The sequence below is a fragment of the Dipodomys merriami genome, unplaced genomic scaffold, assembly GCF_024711535.1.
Source record: "Dipodomys merriami isolate MVZ:Mamm:240054 unplaced genomic scaffold, mDipMer1.0.p SCAF_2, whole genome shotgun sequence".
NCBI lineage: Eukaryota > Metazoa > Chordata > Mammalia > Rodentia > Heteromyidae > Dipodomys > Dipodomys merriami.
The window spans coordinates 113,123,658-113,136,431 of NW_027203381.1; the positions used below are offsets into that span (position 1 = coordinate 113,123,658).

A 12,774-nucleotide genomic window follows, 5' to 3' on the forward strand; every position below is an offset into this window, starting at 1 on the left:
AACCATTCAACTTTCCTAAGGATGGTCAAACAATCTACTCAACACATCCTACCTATGCATGAGCATTTAACATTTGATGAGATCCCTAACTTTCAATTACTGATACTCTCCCCAAAATTGTGACACCTAAACATGGTATTTCAGGCAATCATAACTTTAGTAGAATCAAGTGCTATGAGAAATTAGCCAATACAGAAAAGCATAGATCAGAAATGAAGTCAAGAGCCTGTGAATTCTAGAGTTAAGATGATCATTAGACTTCATTATCTAACATCTGTTTATACCCATAATGGAAAGTCAGCAGACTTGGGAACTCAGATAAAGTTCAGTCCCAATTCAGGGACAGAACCACAGTACTGAGATTTCAAACCAGCCATTTGGGTTTCCATCAACTGGACTTAGAAAAGAGAATACACACGAGACAGAGGGGTGGATGGTCCAGTCAAATACAGACCATAATTCCGTGCGTACAGATTCAATAGACTGTAGGCTGAAATTATTCAGAATCAAAACAAAAAACAATGCTGCATCTATACCTAACACATACAGACTTTTCCTTGCCATTTTTCTCTAAACAGTACAGTAGAAATAGCAACTAATGTCATAGCATTTACATTGTACCAGGTATATCCAAGCATAGTGACATAATCTTATAACCCTAACACTGAGGAGGCTGAGGCAGGATGGTCACAAATTTGAGGCCAGCCTGTGCTGCCTAAGTTCCAGGCCAAGCCTTGGCTACCCAGCAAGACTCTGACCACACACACACAAACACACACACACACACACATGGATCCATGCACATATGCATACTAGATACAGTAAGTAATTTCAAGATGATTTAAAGCATTTGGGAAGATGTATATAGCTTATGTGTGAACCCCTCAGCATTTTTAAAGGAGCTGAGCATGTATATATTTTGAGATCCAAAAAGGGTCTTGAAACAATTCTCTCCCTCTGCCAAGGGGCACTGTGTTCTCTTAAGATAGAATTCATAGAATGCTAGGCACACAGTGGGTCTTCAAAATATAGTCTCTTTTCTTTTTGCAACCCTCCTTCCAGGCTAACTCTTCATGACCTTACAAAGAGGGCAAGTTCAGGAAGCTAGTATGTAAGACACAGATTGTCATGATCAGTAGCCGAGCATCAACCAGAACTGAGTACCCCAACTCTGCTGAGAGCTCTCTTTGACATCTTCCAAATGGGGGACAGAGAGAGATGCTTGAAAAGGTTCGCCTCCATTCACATGGAACTTGTCCAACCACAGATCTAAGCATTGGAAAAGAACCCATGTTATTCATCAAATAAATCTGCTTGGGTTCCTTGGGGGAGGGGGGAGTAGATGGCCGGCCACTGTGCTTGAAGCCAAGAGATATACATCATCCCTCATATGACTCAGCTCCAGCAACTGTCGGGTGAAAAGCCACATGGCTCAAACCAATATGAGTTCACAATTTGCAGATTTTCCTCTCTCACTTGCTTCTCTAATTTAGCTCTTTAGCTTCAATATTTCCCTTTGTTCAAAGAACCCGGAAAGAAACTTGACATTTCTCTGGACAGCTCTGACTAGATCTGAGTTGATTCCAGAAGAATCCCTCAATGTTTGCTCTGTGGTGCAGGGCAGATGGCAGTTCTCACAGATTTACAACTGGAGGTGGGGGGTGGGGGTGGGGGGAGTGTTCCTGAAAAATGACTTGTGACAGATGACATGGTCCTGAGGGTAAAAAGGACAGTGGCTGGGATGGAGCAGGAAGGGAGATCAGATGTGAGTAGACCTCAAGGAGAAGTATCATGGGACTTGGCAGAGAGCTGGAGAATGGCTATTCTCTGGGCATCTCATGTGCCCTAAGACAGGACCTGGGACCATTCTGTGAGGCTGTCCTGAAACATTCACTTGCACTCCATCCAAGGCAGTCACTGGAATCCACACAGAGGCAAATTTAAAGGAGAGGCAGCCTGGCTGTAGCAGAACCCCATGGGGCACCCCAGTTAAATAACAAGGCAGACTCTGGAGTTAAGCTACATAAACCACAAACAAGCCAAGTCTACTTTACCTATTAGAAAGTGTTTCTGGGAAAACAACAACTTAGTGAGTGGATAATGGAGAGAAGGAAGGGCTCTCTGGAGACAGGACAGATACAAATCTGAGGCTTGTCATGAAACAGGTATACATTCCCAAAGCTGACCCCTATTCAAGATGGCCTCAAAGTTCAGGGATTCCCAGGTACTTGGTCAAAAGGGAACAACCTACCCTTGAGCCAGGCCTCTAACAGAGGGGTAGGGTACTAGCCCTCCTCAGGAGTGAATTTGCAAGGAAGGAAAGGGAGACCCAAAAGATAAGGACAGAATGTGGATGGTATGTGCTAGAAAGGGTTAACTGTTTCCATGATTATTTCCATCTCCCGAAAAGGGAACATCTCCCAATTCTGATTAGCTGGTGATCAGTGTTTCCTTCAGTGGAAACACTGAAGGAAAGAGTTCTTTCTCCCAGCCTCCCAGCACAATCATCAAAGGGGAGTGGCCAGAGCTGGGGCTGGGAGGAGAAACAGGCAAGACAGGGCAGACAAGTTGCAGCAGGACCCACAACAGGGTGGAATACTGGTGGGAAACTTTAGAAGTGACCTGGGCCAGGCTTCAGGAAGTATCTGTGATTCTGACTATTCTGTTCAAAATCCAACCAGTATTTTACTCAAACCAAGTCAATGTTAAACAATGTATCAATAGCAGGATACTGGTGGCTAATACCTATCAATCCTAGCTGAGATCGGTGGATTGAGTTTCAAAGCCAGAGAATGCAGAAAAGTCGGTGAGGCTCTTTTCTCCGATCAACCAGCAAAAAGCCAGCAGCAGAGGTATGGCTCAAGTGGAAGAGTGCCAGCCTTGAGTGAAAAAGTCAAGTGAGAGCAGAAGGCCTTGAGTTCTGACAGGTACAAACACACACAGAGAGAGAATGCACATCACATTCTTCGTCCGATCAGCAAAAATTTGGTGGATGTGTTCAGGGGAAGAAGGCAAAGTTGGCCAGAAAGGCCTTTTGGTCCAAATCATTCTCCCACTGTGAGGTCAGTGGGGACAAGAAGCGTGATATCATACTCCCCACGTGTAAGGGAAAAGAGAATGCACTCAGTCCTTTCTGCTGGACTTCCAAGGAGGTGGGGAAGGTGTCTTTGCAGTCTCTTTTCTTCTAAGTGATTAAGAACATACATTTTTTCATTACCTTGTGGTCCTTTCTAAGGGAAATCCCAGGCCCTTCACACATTGAAGACATTGATTTAGACCATAGCAATAAAGCTTTCATGAAATATCCACTTTCTCCCAGCCCACTCTGCTGATTAGGTAAAAGTTGTCTTTTTCATAGAACAGTCTCTAAAACCAAGTCTGCCCTACTGCAGTCCAATCAACTCCTCTTTTCCCTTCCCAGGTAGCTTGGAGGCAGGCACAAGACAAAGACAGGAAATCACCCTCTGAAATCTCCAAAACAATACTATCCCAGCAACAAGCTAACAAGGATGGTCTCAAAAGAATATGAAAGTTCCCAGGATTCAGCCACCTTCTTCCCACCATAACAACAGTCACCTCTAATGAACTTTCATCTACTCCCAAAACAGGTAGACTAGAGCTAATAATGACTTGAAAAGGCCAAGTGCTAGCCAGGCACCCATGGCTCAAGCCTATAATCCCACCTACTCAGAGGATTGCGGTTCAAAGTTAGCCCAGGCCAAAAAAATCCATGAGTCTCATCTCTAAGTAACCACCAGAAGAAGCCAGAAGCTGTACTGTGGCTCAGAGATAGAGCAATAGCCTTGAGTGAAAAAGCTCAGGGACAGTGCCCAGGCCCTGAGTTCAAGCCCCACAACCGACAAAAAAAAAAAAAAAAAAACTTCACATGCCCATGGCATACTCACCCCCTCCCAAACAGAAGAGCCTGGGTCATGGTTTCCAATGGTGCCATTTGCAGGCGCTGCTCAAGTGCTAGGTGAAGGACTGGGGTTCAGTGCATCATACCACAAAGGACCAAAGTTCTTCTTCCTCTTCACTTTTCCGTCTAGAAAGGGGAACCTTGGTCCACAATGATTCTACCTATAAGAGCAGATATAAGCAAGTAATGAGTTCCTGCTCATGCTTTATGTATTTTAGAAACATCCATGAGATAATATAGGAAAAGTGCATCACATATTGTAGATGCTCAGACAGGCCCTTATTCCACAGGGTTTTGTAGAAACCACCTTGGTGGTCGCCATTCTTTCCCAACCTTACCTCCTAACTTAGGGAAACATGAAAGTGCTGAATGGGTAGGACAAAGTCTCACAAACACACATGGAACCACTAAACAACTGTTTCTAAACTGGAGATCTCTTCCCCAGAGGCTTTACCAAATGCAAGCCATACTAAAGGGTGTTTTCCAACACCTGGCCAGGTGCTATTGCAAAATACTCAGGAAAACCACACCTCACACCTCTTATTGTTCACCCAGAGACCAAATCAGCTAGAATCAAACAGCACCACCAGCTGGGCACGGTGGACAAGCTAGACCAAGGACAACCCATCAATCTCTCTTCCATGAAAGGAACTCCACACTTGAGGCCATTCATGACGCAGAACATAAAGCAGGGCTCTCTCCTTGGGCAGAACAGGGACTGACTTTGGCACTGAACTGTAAACAGTCTCCTCCTAACTCAAATCTCATCCCACCTCCAGCTCAGCCCCTCCTAATACCAGTGGATAAACAAATACATATGAACAAATGATGCCAAGGAGATTTTCAGTGGACAGTCCCTAAGGAGATCAAACAGCTCAGAGTCCAGGAGACTTCAATGCTCTAGGTGCCTCTGTGCAGGAATTTTAACCAGACAATCTCCTCTGTCCTGTGCTTTTGCTTTTCTACCTCGCCTGCAATGTAAGCATGTGCTCAATGACTGATGCTTAGTCTCAACTAACTAAGGTGATTTGAACTCATTTCATTTCTACCAAGAAAGAAGACAGAAGGAAAGGGAGATAAAAGGAAGTGAAGGGGGAGGGGAGGGGAAGAAAAGGGAGGGGAGGGAAAGAACCGTGAGATCTCACAGGAGATAAAATTAACTTACAAATCATCATCTCCACCACCATCTTAAGAAGGTAAGAATTAAAAGGAGAAGGGAGAATACACCACCAGTTGCTACCAATCAACTAAAAAAATAGGTGTAAAAATACTAAAAGTACAAAAAATGACCTTTTGGAATCCCAGTAACCCTAATGAAAACAGAACAAATGGAGTCATAGTTTATCTCTATTTGCAGCAAGTTTTCACCTTTCCCCAAAGCAGAGAGGTGGCGAGGTCGGAAGCAGGACAAAGAAAGGACAGAAGACAGAAAACACTCACTGCATTATAATTTACTAAGTGCAAACCTTGTGGCAGATATCCTACATTCATGGTAAAAGCTCACAACAGCACACACACACACACACACACACACACACACACACACACACACACACACACACACACACACACACACACACACACATACACACACACACAAGCAGCTTTCATTATTTCCAAATCACAGTTGGAGAACTGTAAGTTCAGAGAAGTTAAGCAACTCTCATGAGTCCACACAGCTAAAAGAACAGAGCTGGAATTCAATTCAAGCATTCTTCCCTCACTGTCACAGATTCAGAAAGAAGTTTTTTCTAAGGAAACTTTAAAAGCCTCAGACTCATGCATTAAATATGAATCAAAAGGAAATGTTCTTCCCCAGTCATTACAAGAAATTTGCTCCACTTCTGTACAAGGTAAATGTGTATTGGCAAGCAGGTTGAATGCAACTACAATTCACATTAAAGTCCCAGGAAGCCCATGCATAATCAAGGTAGATGTTTCTAAAACAATTTCTCAGGGTGTGCCCCAGTGAATACAAAAGCCACCTTGGAACTATTTGGCCCACCATGGAGGATGCTCACCACGCAATTATGTTTAATGAAATTGAACAACACAATCTACATCAAAGGTAAGTACATAATGTCTTCCTCGTTCAGCAGAAGGACACAGTAGCTTCTTTTCCAATGCTTTTTTGACAGTATCTCATGAAGCAGAGTTTGTCAAATGCACAGAAATTCAAGAAAGGAAAGAGGTGGGCTTTGTGCTTGAAGTTTTCCAAAGATGGTTTTTCCAAAGCACAAACAGAACAGGTAACAGATTAGCAAGACCGATTGGGAAAATACTGCTCTGTGGTACAGCACTTGACCTAGAACACAGAAGGCTCTCAGTTTGGTTCCCAGCAACACAGACAGACAAGACATCTCAAAAAATCCCTGCCAGGAATAATAAAGGAAATCTTCTTATAGATGCTACAGTCTTTAACCATATTATGAAGTGATATTCTGTACAAGTTTATACCAACAAATTTAAAACAATGTAAACTAAGAAGATTCTGATAAAAATTTGTTACTACAACAAAAAAAAGTTTAGCAGTGGTATACACATTATACAAACTGAATCTACAAGTTAAAAATACAAAATAAAAATGCAAAAAATGAGAACCAAATCAGGTCACCTATCTGGGGGAAGAGGGACTGGAGGAAAACGGTAATGATATGGCAGTGTTTGGAGCTTTTCTTCTACCTCCGTAGTCACAGCCCAATTCCAGCCACTGGCATGGCAACGTCATCTGACAGTCCCCAATGGTAATATCAAAAGGCCTTGGTCCAAGATTCCCGCAGCCCCTTTCTCCAACTAATGGTTATGGGCACATAAAGCCCCATGCATTAGTCATTGTCACGGGCACTATCATGGGATCCACACTGGTGGCCTTTCCTGTTGGGTGAGTTGCTCAAGGATCCTTGGGAGTAGGTGAACAGCCTACACACCTCATGTCAGCATCCTGTGTGGTACACCTGCTGGCTCCGCTTTGAAGACCCACAGGAACAAGAACTCAGAGCTCTGGCAGATTTGACGGTACCACACCCTACCGCCTGTTGTTCCTCCCTGGGAGCGGTTTGGTTAAGGAGTTTGTATCTTTAACTTCAAGGAAGTGGGAAGCTTACCGCAATCTAACAGTGGCTCCAGCAGTAGTGTCGCTCTACCTGGAACATGTAGGTTGAAGGTAAACTGAGAAAGCTAGCTTCTACTCCTCTGCTTCTAACACAGGGATAAAAATCATCTACTAAGCCAGGCTCTAATGGCTCAAGGAAGCCAGTTGGGGCAGGAAAATCTATGAGACTCTTATCTCCAAGTGATAGTAACACACAAATAGAGGCTTTAGAGTGACAGCTGAACAAAAAAGCAAAATGAGAACATGAGCCTTGAGTTCAAGCCCAAGTACACACACACACACACACACACACACACACACACACACACACACACACACACACACACACACACACACACACACACACACACATCATCTACTAACACCCTCACTGCTCGGAGAGAAATGCTTGCAAGCAGAATATTTGGCTTGCTACATACAGTAAGAACCAGACACTATCTCACCCCCATTTTCTGGCCCTAGAAGTTGGGTGATTCTCTACGAATTTTTTCAGGAAGGATTATCTTACAAAAGAAAACAAGCAAAAACAAACTCTAGGCTCCAAATGTCGGTAAGTGGCTAAGCTGCTGATGGAATCTGAAGTAAACAAGTAAACAAGCGGAAACCCCCAAGGCTCCACTGACAGCCAAGACCCCACATTGTCCAAGAACACCTGAAGAGCACTGGTGAGAAACTTCAGAGGCAAGTTTAAACTTTGCTGAGACATCGTCAGTTGCAATGTCTGCAAGCCCCAATGCCACCCTCCACCCAAACTTCCTCCCCACGCCCTACCCGAAAGTCACTTAAGAAAGATGGGGGGGGGGGGGGGGGGTTAGAGACACCAGACACCAGATAACACGTCCATAACACAGAAGCTTTGAGCTCAACTAACTTAATCTAACACAAAATGAGTAAGAAACCAAGACTTCCAGGGCCTCCTTGAGATGTCCATGCAATCCTAAACCTTAGCTCCGGAATATTCCTTTCCAGTCAACATTTCTCCCTGGAATCTCAAGCCTCTGTGGAAGGCTGAAGAAGGGACATTTTCAACCACCAGTATTGCTTTGATATTGCCCAAGGCACAGCAGGGCAGCAAAGGCAGGAGGCATCTTTGGTGTGACTTCCTTTTTTAAAAAAAATCATTATTATTAGCTTTGTACAAAGGGGGTTCAATTCAACGTGTCAGATGCTGAGTGAGTTACAAGGCATCTGGATCAATGAGTTTTGTTCCTCCATCCAGCAGTCTCCATCCTGACCCCGTGTTCCCCCCACGCTTCCAGGAGGCAAGTGGGAAATCTCCACGAGCACTCACAAAAAGCCAAAGCCCCTTTACCCTGAAGCCACACACAGTCAGCCAGACACACGCAGCACCCCTGGGGCGCAGCATGGAGACCAGCCGGCGCGCCAAGGCGCAGGGCAGAGCCAGGGATCTCCCGGACGCTCGGGGTCCCCAGGCTGGGGACCTCTCCCCTGGGTCGGTGACTCACCTTGCTTATCCAGAGCCACACACCACCGCTTCCCCAAAACAGCACACACAGGGCGCGATCCACCCGTAGAAGAATCGATTTTAGGATTTAAAGCTCCAACCCAGCACAGCAAGGCGCACACGTCTCTCTCCCTTCCAGCTTCCCATCCCTCGGTTCCAGTAACAGAAAGGAGGAAGCGGCAGCCTTCCCCTGCTGCCTGCGGGCGAGGGGAGTGGGTGTAACTTGTGAAGTTTCGTGCTAGGAGGAATCTGGTCTTTGGGGTGTGTTGGAAAGGGCCCCAGACTCCTCCTCCTCCTCCTCCCACCCTCGCCTTCTTCCTCTCCGCCTCCTTCTCAATCTACTTCTCGCCTTTGGCAGTCACAGTGCTTAGAATCCAGCTTGCTGTCACTCAGCCCAGCACCCTGGGCTCCGCATCCTCTAGGGAAGTTGATTTCTAATAGGGCTTAGCCATTTTGTAGAGGACCTGGACGTCCTTCCCAAAGCACAAGTTCCTGTCGGGTTTTTTGGGGTTTGTAGTTGTTCTTTTTGCTCATTCATTTTTTTTTTTAAGAACAGATTCTCTTGAAGGATTTAAAAGATTAGAAATCTTTGCCCCTCCCTCAAACCTCTTTACTGGTAAAGAAACCTATATTTACCAAGTGGAGATCAAATTCTTTTTTTTTTTTTTTTTTTTTGGTCCAGTCGTGGGGCCTGAACTCTGGGCCTGGGCGCTGTCCCTCAGCTCTTCAGCTCAAGGCTAGCGCTCTACCACTTGTGCCACAGCACCACTTCCAGCTTTTTTTTTCTTTTTGCTTATGTGGTGCTGAGGAATCGAACCCAGGGCCTCAGGCATGCAAGGCAAGCGCTCTACCACTTAGCCACCTTCAGACCTGGAGATCTAATTCTAAACATCAGTTTTTAAAATGTAGGGGACAGGTCACATTGGTCAAGATGCATTGTACTCATAAATTGACACATTAAATTGAAACCCCTTCGTATAACTACTTAAAGATCATTAAAGAAATAAAATTCATTACAAAGTTTTTCAGATATATGAAAGTATATTTGAAAACAGTACAATAAACACTCAAGTCCTATAATGAAAAATTTAAATTAGCAACATCAAGCTATACATCAGGTTTACATCAAGCCACGTGTAAACTCCTCCTTAAAATACTTTCCCCCTGAACTGTCCCTCTAAAAAGAAAAAGTGCCATATGTTTGATTTCCCATGAGCACTTTTACATCAAAGTTTCTAGAAACTATAAAGAAAATCCAAATTCAATGCACTCCAATGGGTCTCCCTCTGCTGGCATTGACCTTGGTTTCCCAACAGAAGTTTCATGCAATCAAACTTGATATGACTACCAGTTCAATGAAGCCTCAGGTGGCTGGTGGAAAAGATTGAAAGAAATCCCAATTGAAGAAGACAGTAAATCTGGAGAGACAAGTGAGAAGCAGTGTCTGGAATGATTGAAGCATTCAAGGATGAAATTGATGGATTAATAAATCATTAGCATTTCATAAGGATACTATACTGACCCACACTGCAAGGGGCTTTCCTCAAAGACAGAGGCTACAAAAATAAAAGCACAACATTCATTAAAGAAGTCATCATGACTCAAACATCAGCTAGTTAGGCTAAGAGCCAGGGAACATTGAGATAATCAGTGTGGTAAAAGCCATGATGCCCTCACCCTTGACTCAAACACACACATACACACGTGTGAACATGGAAAAAGTGAGGTGTAGCTCATTTTTACAATCTTGATAATATGCATTGGGTCTAGAATAAAGAGAAACTTAGTAACTATTTAGAAAGTGAAGGATACAAACAAGCAAGTGCTGGTGGAGGCTTCCAAAACAGCAGAATGGCTGGGCACCAATGGCTCATGCCTGTAATCCCAGTTACTCAGGAGGCTGACATCTGAGGATAACAGTACAAAGCCAAACCAGGCAGAAAAATTCAAGCGACTCTCACCTCCAATTAAAGTAAAAAAAAAAAATTAAAAAGCAAGAAATGGAAGCATTTAAACCAGTTATGGTTTTGAGAGAGAGAAAGAGAGAGAGCTGAGTTCAAGTTCCAGTACTTATTCCCCCCCCAAAAAAAACCCAAAACAACAGAATAAAGAGTGCTTAAATAGAGGAATAGTCCTTAGCCATAAATGATTTTGCCAAGGGAACATTTGACAATATCTGGTAATGATTTTGGTTGTCTCATCTAGTGGTAGAAATCAGACAGTGCTGCAAAGGATCACACTGTAAAAAGATCCCTCCCCTCCCACAGTGCCACGAAGAAGAAACTGATTGTCTGGGGCCAGTAATTCACCCCTATAATCCTAGTTACTCAAGAGGCTGAGCTCTAAGAATCATGATTCAAGTCCATCAAACTCTTATCTCCAATTAACTACCAAAAAGCCAGAAGTAGAGCTGTGGCTTAAGTGGTAGAGTACTAACCTTGGGCAAAGAGCTAAGGGACAGCATCTAGGCCCCTTAGTTCAAGCCCCAGTACCAGCACGCGCGCGCGTGCGCGCGTGCACGCGCACACACACACACACACACACACACGGTATCGCTATAGAATCAAAGCTAGCATAGTGGGAGATGAGAGACAGAGGACAATAAGAAATGAGAAAGATACAGAGAGAAAGGAAGATCTGTGGTAGGCCCATCAGTCATTTCTATATTGACAGTCATGAGCACATGCTGGAAATGCTCCACTTCAAACAGGAAGGACATTTAATCTCATTAGTGCTCATGGATAAGAATATTATACAGTGTTTACAGGAAGAATGTGAGCCAAGGACCAGAGGAGTATGGTGGGCTAACCGAAGCTTTTCTTGTCTCATCTACATAGTATTTTCTTATAAAAAGTACTATGGTGGCATTCCATCATCTCATGAATTTTCTTCCTAGAAAAAAAATTCAAAATATTCTCTCCTAGCTAGTTTAAAGTCTACATAGTTATTGACCAAGTCACTCGATGAGGCAATAGAACTCAACCACTGTAGCCATGGATAGTCCACTCCTATTCTTCCACCCCTCTGATCCTCTACCTACTCCTTCCCCCCCCACCCACTTCCCCTCACCCTCCAGTAACCAATATTCTATTCCCTAGCCTAAGAAGTGCTCCTTTCATCTCTGCAATTTCATAGCTACATGTATTTTGTTTTAGGGTTTTTTTTTGCTAGTGTCTTTATTTCTCCTTAGAGGGACAGAATAGATTTCGTTATTGCTCTGAAGCAGGGCAGAAGACAGCAAGGGTTAGTTCCTCTTAAATCAGCCCAAAGCCATAAAGTCACAATGCCCATCTCCTTCCCCACCTCCAATGTGTGAAACTAGTGTGCCCTACAGCTGACCTAGAGACCCCAGAGGGGCTCCTTGAGTTCTAGCCTGAGCACAAAATTTGCATAGAACACCTGCTAAATCTGGCTGGCAGATTTCAAAAGACCCAGGGTGAAGGCTGACCTGACACAGGAAAAGCCCACCAGGGCGGGGCGGGGCTGAGATATTCTTCACACATCCTAGACAAACAGGAACAAGGAAGATTCTTATCCCAGCTTCTCAAGCCAAGGTCTAGAAAGCTGCTAGCTTTGATCCTAATACACCTCCTGAGTCTAGACAGTTAAAAGAGAAGCTAGTTACAAGCCAGACCCAGAGCAATGAAGTCAATGTCTCTGAACCACAAAAATGTAACCAGTAGAGGGAGCACAATTTGTTATTAATTTTTCAAGATCAGTATAGACCAGGGAATGATGCTAAATGACTCAAGTTATAAAAATAATCACATATTTAAGAAAAGTAAGCAGGGCACCAGTGGCTCACACCTGTAATCCTTGCTACTCAGGAGGCTGAGATATGAGGATCACAGTTCAAAGCCAGCCCGGGCAGGAAAGTCTGTGAGACTCTTATCTCCAATAAACCACAGGAAACCAGAAGCGACACTGTGGCTCAAGTGGCAGAGCTGAGGGACAGCGCCTATGCCCAGAGTTCAAGCCTCACAACCAACAAAAAAGAAAAGTGAAAAGATTCAAGGAGGGGGATGATCCTGGGGCTTGAAATCGGACCTGGGCACTATACCTGATCTTTTGTGTTCCAGATTATTACTCTACCATTTGAGCCACAGATCCACTTCCAGCTTTTTTTTTGGGGGGGGGGGGCGTGCATAATTTATTGGTGATGAGCGTCTTACAGACTTTCCTGCCCAGATTGGCTTTGAACCACTATCCTCAGATCTTAGTCTCATGAGCAGCTAAAATTACAGGCATGAGCCACCAACACCTGGCACAAAAAGATTT

At 44.2% G+C, this 12,774-nt stretch overlaps 1 protein-coding gene across 6 annotated transcripts in view; it reads right to left on the reverse strand.

The window, feature by feature from the left end:
- Tiam1 (TIAM Rac1 associated GEF 1) overlaps positions 1 to 12,774 on the reverse strand; it is a 347,945-nt gene that overhangs the window by 180,508 nt on the left and 154,663 nt on the right. For 3 of the 6 annotated variants that reach the window (XM_070030549.1, XM_070030551.1, XM_070030554.1), the window contains one exon: positions 3,906 to 4,080. The exons of 1 other annotated variant lie outside the window; for it this stretch is intronic. The gene's annotated coding sequence lies outside the window, so the exon portion shown is untranslated. Of the gene's footprint in view, positions 1 to 3,905; positions 4,081 to 8,497; positions 8,674 to 12,774 lie in introns of those variants that run through there. 2 more of the 6 variants (XM_070030550.1, XM_070030553.1) reach the window with 2 other exon arrangements.